Below are 12,834 nucleotides of genomic sequence, written 5' to 3'. Positions count from 1 at the left end.
ATAGGGTATTTTCACTCTCATTCAAATACCGCCAAAAAGCACTTTCATTCTACATATAATAAAGTAGAGTGAGACTGACGGAGACAGTCAGGTATTGAACGTCAGAGGCTGCAGAGCATATGTGTGTGCGAGTGTCTGTATGTCCATGATGAGAGGTGTGTGTGTGTCTGTAATACCCCGTTTGTTTGTGTGTTTGGATGTGTGGTGGTGCCCTGTTACACTAGCCCTTCCATGAGGACAGACAAGAATTACAAACCAACAAGTCGCCAGCCATTCATTCTGTTTGTCTTAACAACAGAACTGTAGCTCGAGACTGAAGGAGAAAGTGGAAACAAAAGAAACCCAAAATGTCTACATGGAGAAAAAACACTTAGAGGGATGTTGTAGAATTAATTGCCCCCTCCTTTCCTTGAGGCTCCTGCATTCCTATGTCTCCCTGCTCCCCTGTTCCTCCAAGCAACACTGCTCCTTGATCTGTGCTCAAGAGGGGGGGGGGGGGGGGGGGGGGGGGGCTTGCTTCTTCTCCGGAAGCAAGCGGAAGACAGCAGCCAGACACAGGCTTCTTCATGCATTTGCTCACTATGGCCATTTTAGGCAAATGTCAAATGATGTCACTTACTGCCATCATGTTGTGCCTCTGCATAGTTGAGATCTGATATAAGTGCACATCATGGACATACAGATTATGTAAAAATACATGTCTCCTAAATCGATACAGGGGTCTAGGAGACAGGCATTCCATATGCAATGATTGATAAAACAAGACCAATATGGGCATTCAGTTCAGTTGGCATTCTAAACAGCCAGTAATTGTTATTCATGGAAGCTGATCAGACTCACTCATATCAAAAGACTGTATTATAATTCTGCCCTCATAGACATGGAATGAGAATCAAAGGCTCTGGTAGGATGACCATCTATACCGAACAAAAATATAAATGCAACATGTGAAGTGTTGGTCCCATGTTTCAGGAACTGAAAGAAAATATCCCAGACATTTTCCATACACACAAAAGCTTACTTCTCTCAAATTTTCTACACAAATCTGTTTCCATCCCTGTTAGTGAGCATTTCTCCTTTGCCAAGATAATATATCCACCTGACAGATGTGGCATATCAAGAAGCTCATAAAACAGCATGATCATTACACAGGTGCACCTTGTACTGGGGACAATAAAAGGCCACTCTAAAATGTGCATTTTGATCACACAACACAATGCCACAAAAGTATCAAGTTTTGAGGGAGCGTGCAATTGGCATGCTGACAGCAGGAATGAATTGGCATGCTGACAGCAGGAATGTCCACCAGAGCTGTTGCCAGAAAATGTAATGTTAATATCTCTACCATAAGCCGCCTCCAACATCGTTTTAGAGAATTTGGCAGTACGTCCAATGGCCTCACAACCGCAGACTACGTGTAACCACGCCATCTTCCAGCTTCTTCACCTACGTGATGATCTGAGAACAGCCACCCGGACAGCTAATGAAGCTGTGGGTTTGCACAACCGAAGAATTTCTGCACAAATTGTCAGAAACCGTCTCAGGGAAGCTCATCTGCGTTCTCGTCGTCCTCACCAGGGTCTTGACCTGACTGCAGTTCTGGGTCAAAAACAACTTCAGTGAGCAAATGTTCACCACTGGCATGGTGGAGAAGTGTGCTCGTCAAGGATGAATGCCAGTTTCAACTGTACTGGGCAGACGGCAGACAGTGTGTATGGCGTTGTGTGGGCGAGCGGTTTGCTGATGTCAACGTTGTGAACAGTGTAAATTGGTATAGAATCAGCTTGATCCCTTCCTTCGAAGATGCTTGGACCTTCTTTTTATATTTTTTCAGTGATATTGTTAACAAACATGCCCCCATAGTAAAAATGAGAATTAAAAACAGGTTCAGCCCCTGGTTTGACCGTGATCTTGCATAGTTACTCCACCTCAAGAATTGCATTTGGCCAAAGGCTCGGCACACGCATGCTCTCAGGCTCTCGTTCAGGCAAATGAGAAATAAGTGCACTCAGGCAATCTGGAAGGCCAAAGTTAGTTACTTTAAGGAGCAGTTCTCTCTCTGTGGGTCTAACCCCAAGAAGTTCTGGAAAACAGTTAAAGACCTGGAGAATAAACCCTCCTCCTCACAGCTGCCCATGTTCCTTAAAGTTGATGATGTGGTTGTTACTGACAAGAAGCACATGGCTGAGCCTTTTAATCACCACTTCATTAAATCAGGATTCCTATTTGACTCAGCCATGCCTCCTTGCCCATCCAACATTTCCTTATCTCCCAACCAATCTAATGCGACTAGCCCCTATGCTCCTCCCTCTTTTTCCCCTGCCCCGCTACAAAGTTTCTCCCTGCAGGCGGTCACTGAGTCCGAGGTGCTAAAGGAGCTCCTTAAACTTGAACCCCAAAAAACTATCTGGGTCGGATGGTTTAGATCATTTCTTCTTTAAGGTTGCTGCCCCTATAATTGCCAAGCCTATCTCTGACCTTTTTAACCAGTCTCTCCCCTCTGAGGAGGTTCCCATTGCTTGGAAGGCAGCCACGGTTTGTACTTTATTTAAAGGGGGAGATCAAGCTGATCCTAACTATTATAGGCCTATTTCTATTTTGCCCTGTTTATCTAAAGTGTTGGAAAAACTTGTCAATAATCAACTGACTGGCTTTCTTGGAGTCAATAGTTTTCTCTCTGGTATGCAATCTGGTTTCCGCTCAGGTTATGGATGTGTCACTGCAACCTTAAAGGTCCTTAATGATGTCACCATTGCCCTTGATTCGAAGCAATGTTGTACTGCTATTTTCATTGACTTGGCCAAAGCTTTTGATACGGTAGACCATTCCATTCTTGTGGGCCGGCTAAGGAGTATTGATGTCTCTGAGGGGTCTTTGGGCTGGTTTGCTAACTACCTCTCTCAAAGAGTGCAGTGTACAAAGTCAGAACATCTGCTGTCTCAGCCACTGCCTGTCACCAAGGGAGTACCCCAAGGCTTGATCCTAGGCCCCACACTTTTCTTAATTTACATCAACAACATAGCTCAGGCAGTAGGATGCTCTCTCATCCATTTATATGCAGACGATACAGTCTTATGCTCAGCTGGCCCCTCCCCGGATTTTGTGTTAAACACTCTACAACAAAACTTTCTTAGTGCCATGTGGTCATGTGGTTTGGTAAGAAGAATGCCCCTCTCCCCACAGGTGTGATTTCTACCTCTGAGGGTTTAGAGCTTGAGGTAGTCACCTCATACAGGTACTTTGGAGTATGGCTTGACGGTACACTGTCCTTTTCTCAGCACATATCAAGGCTGCAGACTAAAGCTACATCTAGACTTGGTTTCCTCTATCGTAATCGCTCCTCTTTCACCCCAGCTGCCAAACTAACCCTGATTCAGATGACCATCCTACCCATGCTAGATTACGGAGACATAATTTATAGATCAGCAGGTAAGGGTGCTCTCGAGCAGCTAGATGTCCTTTACCATTCGGCCATCAGATTTGCCACCAATGCTCCTTATAGGACACATCACTGCACTCTATACTCTTCTGTAAACTGGTCATCTCTGTATACCTGTCGCAAGACCCACTGATTGATGCTTATTTATAAAACCCTCTTAGGCTTCACTCCCCCCTATCTGAGATATCTACTGCATCTCTCATCCTCCACATACAACACCCATTCTGCCAGTCACATTCTGTTAAAGGTCCCCAAAGCACACACATCCCTGGGTCGCTCCTCTTTTCAGTTCGCTGCAGCTAGCGACTGGAACGAACTGCAACAAACACTCAAACTGGACAGTTTTATCTCAAGCTCTTTATTCAAAGACTAAATCATGGACACTCTTACTGACAGTTGTGGCTGCTTTGCGTGATGTATTGTTGTCTCTACCTTCCTGACCTTTGTGCTGTTGTCTGTGCCCAATAATGTTTGTACCCTGTTTTGTGCTGCTACCATGTTGTGCTGCTACCATGCTGTGTTGTCATGTGTTGCTGCAATGCTATGGTGTTGTCTTATGTCTCTCTTTATGTAGTGTTGTGTTGTCTCTCTTGTCATGATGTGTGTTTTGTACTATATTTTTATTTTAATAATTTATATTTTTAATCCCAGCCCCCGTCTACGCAGGAGGCCTTTTGCCTTTTGGTAGGCAGTCATTGTAAATAATAATTTGTTCTTAACTGACTTGCCTAGTTAAATAAAGGTTAAATAAATGAAAACAGAGTGCCCCATGATGGCGGTGGGATTATGGTATGTGCAGGTATAAGCTATGGACAGCGAACACAATGACGAGATCCTGAGGCCCATTGTCGTGCCATTAATCCGCTGTTGTCACCTCATGATTCAGTGAATTTCATAAAAATAAAAATAGTGAAACATAAAAGAAGTTATCCTTTTTAGATAAAACTACACTAAATACAGTATATTCACGTCACCAAATAATTTATTATTATAATAATATAATAATCACCCCCTTCCATAGACTTACACAGCTTCTCCTTCATGTTTGAAGAAATTAATTTGTTCAAAACTGTTCAACTATTGTCTTTCTCTCTCTTTGAGTCAATTACTCACCACGTTTTATGTACTGAAGTGCTAGCTAGCTGTAACTTATGCTTTCAGGACCAGATTCATTCTCTGATCCTTTGATTGGGTGGACAGCATGTCAGTTCATGCTGCAAGAGCTCTGAAAGGTTGGAGGACGTCCTCCGGAAGTTGTCATAATTACTGTGTAAGTCTATGGAAGGGGGTGAGAACCATGAGCCTCCTAGGTTTGTATTGAAGTCAATGTACCCAGAGGAGGTTGGAAGCTAGCTGTCCTCCGGCTAAACCATGGTGCTACCCTACAGAGTGCTGTTGAGGCTACTCTTGACCTTCATTGCAAAAATGTTTTGGCCCTAACAGTGTGTTTTAATCAATTATTTGGTAATGTGAATATATTTAGTATATTTTTATCTAAAAAAGATAACTATTTAAATGTTTAATTATTTTTATTTTTATGAAATTCACTGAGGAGGATGGTCCTCCCCTTCCTCCTCTGAGGAGCCTCCACTGATATACAGTACACAACGAGCAAAATGATCATGCTGTTTTTATGTGGCTGCTGTGAAAGTGAACTGTTTGCGTGTGATCAGGAGTGTATTCATTCCACCGATTCTGTTGAAAAACGTGTCTTAAATGGAAGGAAACTGAAAGAAATGGGGATAAACATACCAGAATTTGTCCAATACAAATTCTTGTTTGCAACTGTTGGACTAATGACTACACCCTAGATCAGCTAGATGCAGGCAAGTGTGTGCAAGGCGATATTGCATGTTTCACTGTCTGTCACCTTGATTACTCAAAATTCTTAGACCTGTGCGCCTACGTTGTAAACTTCATAGGCTAGGTTGTAGCAACCTTATGATGGGTACAGGGAACATTTGAGTATCATGTAGTAGCCTCAAGCTATCGATGTTACATTGAACTGGGTGAATGGAATATGAATGACACTCATCCAATATGCTGTAATAGAAATAAGTCCTCGTCTTAAACGGAACCGACTGCCACTGATTCCCAGTCATGTGAAATCCATAGATTAGGGCCGAATTCATTTTTTTCAATAGACTGATTTCCTTATATGAACTGTAACTCAGTAAAATCTTTGAAATTGTGGATATTGCTTTTATATTTTTGTTCAGTGTAGTTTACAGAATTGTTTGTTAGAGAGAGAAGTGAGAGAGGATGTGATGGTCTTTTCTGAAGAGGCTAAAAGCCCATTGATCCTGTACTGGATGCTTCCACCTGCTCTCCCAGTCACACACCTGAGCCCCTGGTTCTCCAGGCCCTACAGACCCACCTCTCCAGGCCCACCTCCCTGTCATGGTCTGGGCTCTGGGGCTCTCGGCTCTGGGACTGACTGACTGTGCAACGGGTCCATCTAGGGAAACAATAACAGAAACAGAGTTTAAAAAAACAACATACGAGTCATCTCGTCTACTGTGCAGTGCTTCTATTAGAAATCCCCTCTCAGCTCTCTGCCTGGCACACGATCGGGGAGCCACAATGGGTGGTGGATTCCCCCTGGATTTAGAGCACAAAGGCAGGCCGTCACCCACCCCTGCCCCTCTCTTGTGCCTCTGACCTAACGGGAGCTTCTGGAACTCCTGATTCAGCCGAGTACCGACTGAATAGCACACACATGCACGCACATACAATATAATACACAGGTATTGGAAGCACACGCATGTACGTACACACACACAAATGCTTATACAGAGGTACTGGAACCACAGCAAACACTCACGATCAACCCACACTTGGGACTTCAGGATTTGAATAGCAAAAGATCACAGTTTAGCAGAAACACAAGCACTAGTAGAATGGCTCTACCTGTGAAGAATACTAGGGAAAGAGTTGTGGTATAAATGTGTTGAGCTGCATGGATGAGCAATTCTGCTCCAGATGACTGAGTATGTATGTTCAGTAGGGGGTCCAGAGGAGGACTTTGATCATTACCAAGTGTGACAGAAGACTTCTGACAGAGAACACTATTATACACACACACACACGCGCGCGCGCGCGCACACACGCACACACACACACACACACAAAAGATTGCAATCCATCTCTAATTCCACAATCTATTTTCATTTCTCAAGATGTTTTATTGATGTCGGTTCTTCTCTGGGTTTTTGAGAGCTGAATGAAATGCTAATCACTTTGAAAGTCCTGTTTGAGACACCGTTTTCATACACAAATCTATTCCAAGCTTTGTTCTATCAAGCAGTGCAGCCTTGCAATCATCAGCTAATCTGTTTAATATCCAGGAGTAGGTATGAATGGGTATGAGTCCCAAATGGCAGCCCATTCTCTTTATAGGGCATTTCTTACAATATGTAGGGAATAGGGTGCCGTTTGGAATGCAGTCAGGGACTTCCTGTTTCCTGTGGAAGAAAAGGGACACAGGGCCAGAGAGAGAGTCTGTGCTTGGTCACAATCTGCCTCTGCTTTGTCCTGCTGACAGTGAAGACTGAGGAGATATATATTTATATCCAGGTTACAGTTTATTTTAGGAGTACTTTAGAGACTAGGTTCCCTCTGAGGCTAAGGGCCTCTTTGCACTACACTACTTAACTTTGACAACATAAACTAGGTCCAGTAGAGATACTTGTGTAGTCTAAAGAGACAGATCTAGACTCAAATCTCTCTTTAAGGGATGTCTCCCACACCACCTCCGGAGGTAGTGTGGGGGACATCTACACCACATACCCCCCTCTGAGTGGTACAGTGTAAGGACAACTACTCTCCCTGCAAGAATGACCTTACTTACCGTAATACCAGTAGACAGCATTTTTGCTCTGTTTAGCCAAATGGAAAATGAAAGGCTTTTAAAATATATTTTTTAAATATACACACATTTGTGAATCATTGTATTAATCAAGTGTACAACACTATGTGCAATATGGTTTAGATTAGAAGCTCCTGTATAGTGTGAATTGCTATCCTTATTTTGTTTGTCTATATACCATGCTATTTATGGTATGCTAATATAATAGCTGCACTCACACATGAAGCAGGAATGTGGCTTTGACCACACCGTGTCCAAGGCTAGTGTAAACAGTAAAGTTGCCAATCTGATCTTGAAGAAAACTAGATATCACTAAACATATTTTACTCATGTAAATCCACTTGTAATGAAAGTCCCTCCTTTTCTCCCCCACCTCCCCAGCCCACCATAGTTTGATCAGTCTTATGGCCAGTGTTACTATAAGACCGGAAAAAGCTGTATTCTCAAGGGGTGTAGGATGTGTGTGTGTGTGTCAGGGGGAGGAAAGGGAGTTAAACAGTGCTTCCTTCTGCATTCATGTCAGCACAGTAAGACAGACATCTATTCCCGCTATGAGGTTGTCATGGCTACAGCAGGAAGATGGAATGCAGTAAATATCTTTATTTACATCAACCCCATCCCCAGTCATCATAACTAATCTACATTTCCTTTCCGACACACACACAGTCACACACACACATTCGCACACATTCGCACACACGCACATGCACGTGTATTGACTTCCATTACAGTACAGTGTAATTAAACCATTTACATACACATTCTCTCTCTCTGTTTTTCTTAGTTGGTCTTGTTATGGTCTTTCGGGAGAAAGGTCAGAACACGCCAGGAAACCGGCAGTCCTGTCAGAGAGGGGGGAGGAGGGATGCGGGACATTTTATTTTTGTAAAGGCTACAATCATTCTCACACAAAAAGCCAGCGCTGACCTCGAAAAATGAACGAGGAGAATAAAAAATATGAATTTAACTGCAGATCTCTGTCAATGCCAAGGGCCTGTCAGCAATGGAATGGGACAGCTGATGTTAGAATGAATAGCACCAGGGTTCATTTCAATGGAGATGAATAGGAAGAAACAACAGGGGACCGTGCCTGATGATCAGACATAGTACATAACAAGGCCTTTCTTTATCTGCGACCACCCAGAGACCTGAAGCCTTGTCTGGCTGGGAGACGAGAGGCTACCCGGGACATGCTCAAGCCTGGGTCTGATTTCATCATCAGATCATATCCCATTTTCTCTAGTGTCCAATAATGTTAAGTTTGTATTATGCGTTGTTACTGTAATATCACATTTTACCACTGTCAATGGGATCAGTTCACAGCGACCATGCTCAAAGAAACTACAGATTTAGGACATTTGAAAAAGTTTTTACTCTTTTCTGCAAGCATATCCCTGGACCTCACCGACCACAGACTAATATAGAGTAGTAGAGATAGAGATAGAGAAAAGGAAAGACAGAGACGGTGCGAGACGAAAGAGAGAGGGAGAGAGTGAACAACAGAGGTAGCTAGTGGAGGAGTGGAGAAGGAAAGTGACAGGAGAAAGAAAGAGACTAAACTGGTCACCTGGAGATGAAGCCCCTTGTTGTGTGTGCTTTAGGGAAGTAATGGTCGCTATGGAGAAGCAGTGGTCGCTATGGTAACCCAGGGAGAGCTGGTCAGCGGCTCCAGGAATGTGTTTGCACACAGAGGGAGGGATGATGAGAGGAGGACCCCGCTGTTACAGTTGAAGAGGGCTGTGAATGTCTGCATCTCTGTGGGGGTGTGGGGACAACTGCCACACCACTGGTGCCATCCCACAACAGGAGGGCAGAGGGGCAGGAGAGGGCAGGGTGAAGCGGGTTGACAGGGTGAACCCTGAAAATGATATTCCACTGTGTGTGTGTGTGTGTGTGTACTCCCCGTTCAGTTCACTCACTGTGCCCTTAATGCTTGACACAAATTGCAGGATGTCAGCATCACCTACCAATGACAGTTAATCTTCACCTCCCACCAGAAGCACACACACACTGACACACACACACACACACACACTGACACACACACACAAACACACACATTGACACACACACACACCGACTCATTCCTGCTTCCCAGACCGCAGAACAGACACGCTCACTCAAGCACAAAATGTGAAGTTCAAGCAAGAAAATTCAGTCACATTTCCACCTCATTCAGAGTCAAGCATGATTAAGATCCTGACACGCACACACCCCCAACCTCACACACACCCCCAACCTCACACATACCCCCAACCTCACACATACCCCCAACCTCACACATACCCCCAACCTCACACACACCCCCAACCTCACACATACCCCCAACCTCACACACACCCCCAACCTCACACACACCCCCAACCTCACACATACCCCCAACCTCACACACACCCCCAACCTCACACACACCCCCAACCTCACACACACCCCCAACCTCACACACAAACACAACCTCACACCCCCCCCAACCTCACACACAAACACAACCTCACACACACGCCCAACCTCACACACAAACACAACCTCACACATCCCCAACCTCACACACATCCCCAACCTCACACACAAACACAACCTCACACACACACCCAACCTCACACATACCCCCAACCTCACACACAAACACAACCTCACACACAAACACAACCTCACACACAAACACAACCTCACACACACCCCCAACCTCACACACAAACACAACCTCACACACACCCCCAATCTCACACACAAACACAACCTCACACACCACCAACCTCACACACACCCCCAATCTCACACACAAACACAACCTCACACACAAACACAACCTCACACCCCCCCAACCTCACAAACAAACACAACCTCACACACACCCCCAACCTCACACACAAACACAACCTCACAGAAAAACATAAACACACGCACACACAAATCTAGTGGTTCGATTAACACAGCATCTCTGATGGAGCTATTCCTCCCTGTATTTGTCATGGATCATCAAATCCAAGTCCATAGACCCTCTAGCCCTAACACATATACAAAACCAGTGACATTCTGTCCCTGTTCCCGTCTCTGAACCCCTTACAATGGCCTTATGAACCTCCAATAGGGCTCCTGACCCACCCACAGAGCCTAAATGACCTATAGCTCTCCACACGGCCCCACAGATCAGCCCATGGACCCGACCTTGATTCCAATTGCCACACGACTCCCTTTACTTTGACCTTTTGATCCACACTTGTCACCCTACCTCAAATGCCCCTAATATTTCAACTATGAATGTCCCTTTTCAATCATGGGAGCGATTCAGAATGTATCCATCAAGCCTTAAATGTGTGTTGTGGTATGCAGGTGGGGAAAAGCATTTAGACACGGACATCAAGTGGTTACTTTGACACATTTTTCAATGAGAGAAACAAAAGCCATTCCATTCGCACGGCAGTGATAATCTGTTTATGTCCATGTACTACCTCAGTATCTCGGCTCAGACTGCCACACTTTCAATAACATTGTCAGCTTCAGAGGCTGGCAGTCAGTCACACTGTTAGACAGGACCTGGTAACACAGACGTAAGTGCCAGAACTCAAAGACCCAGTCCAGGAACCGAGTCCAAGGAAAGAAGACAGGATAGCGGTTTCTGGACTGGGCCCTTAACATTGTTTTTGTCACACAACAGGCTACACTCAATCTTTATTTGAATCAATTGTGTTCACCTGTTTGTGATGAGAAAAAGTAATATTCTGTAAGAATAAAAAACAGCAGGGACAGTTTTAAAAATACAAAACTTATATACGTTACGCACATATGACCTGCTTTAGATTTTAACGAACGGCTGTACTTGCTTGTTGGAATAAGACACGATTTGTACTACTATTCTTAGAATAATGTACTGTGTATAATAGCTATAGTGCTGTGCCTACTGACTACATGCCGTACTGTATGCCTGTCATGGCTGCTCTCCTTCTAAGATATGTAACCCTTCCTTCCTCCACAGCCCTCCTCTCTGTTTCTGTACCCCTTGCCAGCTCCCCTCTAAGACATTGTTCTGCAGCTTGCTGCACTTAAAGAGCTGAACTGTCTGCTGGTGGAGCAGTGAAATGGAAAAATGTTATCGCATTAAAATAAAAACCTCCTTTCATTTGTAAATTCCCGGGACATGCTTTTCCCCCACATCCTTGCTCTGACATGGCTGGTGGACCTAGACACATCCCACCCCCTTACCTCAGCTCCTTCCATGTGTCTCCATTCAAGAGCAGAGGATCCAGGATCTGCTCCACCCCCCCACCCCCTTTCTCTACTTCAGCTCCGTCCTGCTCCTCTAATTCCATTTATCCTTTTCTAAATAAGACAGAGATCAAAGCAGACTGGCCTGGCCCCTCCCCACATCATCCTGCTCTCCCTCCATCCAGAGCAGCATTGTCCCGATCCATGTGTCACTCTCTCGCTCTCTCTTTGTGGGACCCTTTTCTGGTTTCGTGCCATGTCCAACCGCTTCCATTGTCATCTGGTTCCCTAAAGGACCCAACTGCCCTGGCAGCCCCCCCCCCCCCCCCCCCCCCCCCCCACAACTACCTCCTTCTGGACAGTGAACTCCCTCTCTTCCCCTCCCTACACCACACTCCACTCCACCCATTCCTGCTTCCATGGGGACGAGCCACCTGAAGAGAGCTGTGGATTAGCGGTCCAGTTCAAAGACGAGGAGTTTGTCTGGGGGAAGGTCTATGGGCAGGAGGGGTGGGGGGGATGTTCTGTCTCTGGGCATCAGGGAGCCTGCCTGCAGCTGTGGCCCAAAGCCCAGTTCCTCTGAGGGGCTGTCCGGCCTGCCAACTCCAATCAGCTACAAACCACAGAGGGCCCCCACCAACAGCTAGCAGGTCACAGGTCAAGCAGCCCGACCTAGCCTGACATACCTCGGCTCCACAGTCCTCTCTGCCTCACTGGGCATATAATGCACCCAGCTAGCACGCTCAGTGGGACTGATCAATGCTCAGAGACATTAATCACAGGAGGGTCTTCATAGTGGGCATCGACTTTGACCTAACACTATTTAATGGATTCCTTTCCCTTTCTCCTTTTTACCTCATCACTAGCACTGAAAGGTGAAAAGATTGGAAACTTTTTTCACTAATCAGGCTCCTACAGTGGTCAGAGAAATTGGGAGGTAGCCATAATATATCCTCAATACCGTAATTTAGTGTGGAAATAAATTATTTGACCCAATTTTGTAATCTCACGGAGCTCCCAGTGTCAATGTTTCAGTATACCAGTGGTTCGGGTCAGGACCATGAAGATGACTTTATTCACGTGTTTACTACTATTATAGGTGGGATTTTCAAACACACAACACTTGTAGGAGCTATATTAATGTTAAAACCCCGTTTTTGAGGATGTTCTTTTCACCCATTTGGCTTACATTCCTACTGGATGGAGTCATGTAGAACACAGCACAATAGCATAGCATACACTTGGAAACAATTCTACTCTTAGTCCAGTCTTGCAATGTCAGCCAAACTCTAATGCCTGTGTGGCGTGTGTGTGCTGTACT

Source organism: Salvelinus fontinalis, chromosome 8 (assembly GCF_029448725.1).
Source record: "Salvelinus fontinalis isolate EN_2023a chromosome 8, ASM2944872v1, whole genome shotgun sequence".
NCBI lineage: Eukaryota > Metazoa > Chordata > Actinopteri > Salmoniformes > Salmonidae > Salvelinus > Salvelinus fontinalis.
This window is presented reverse-complemented; position numbering follows the sequence as displayed.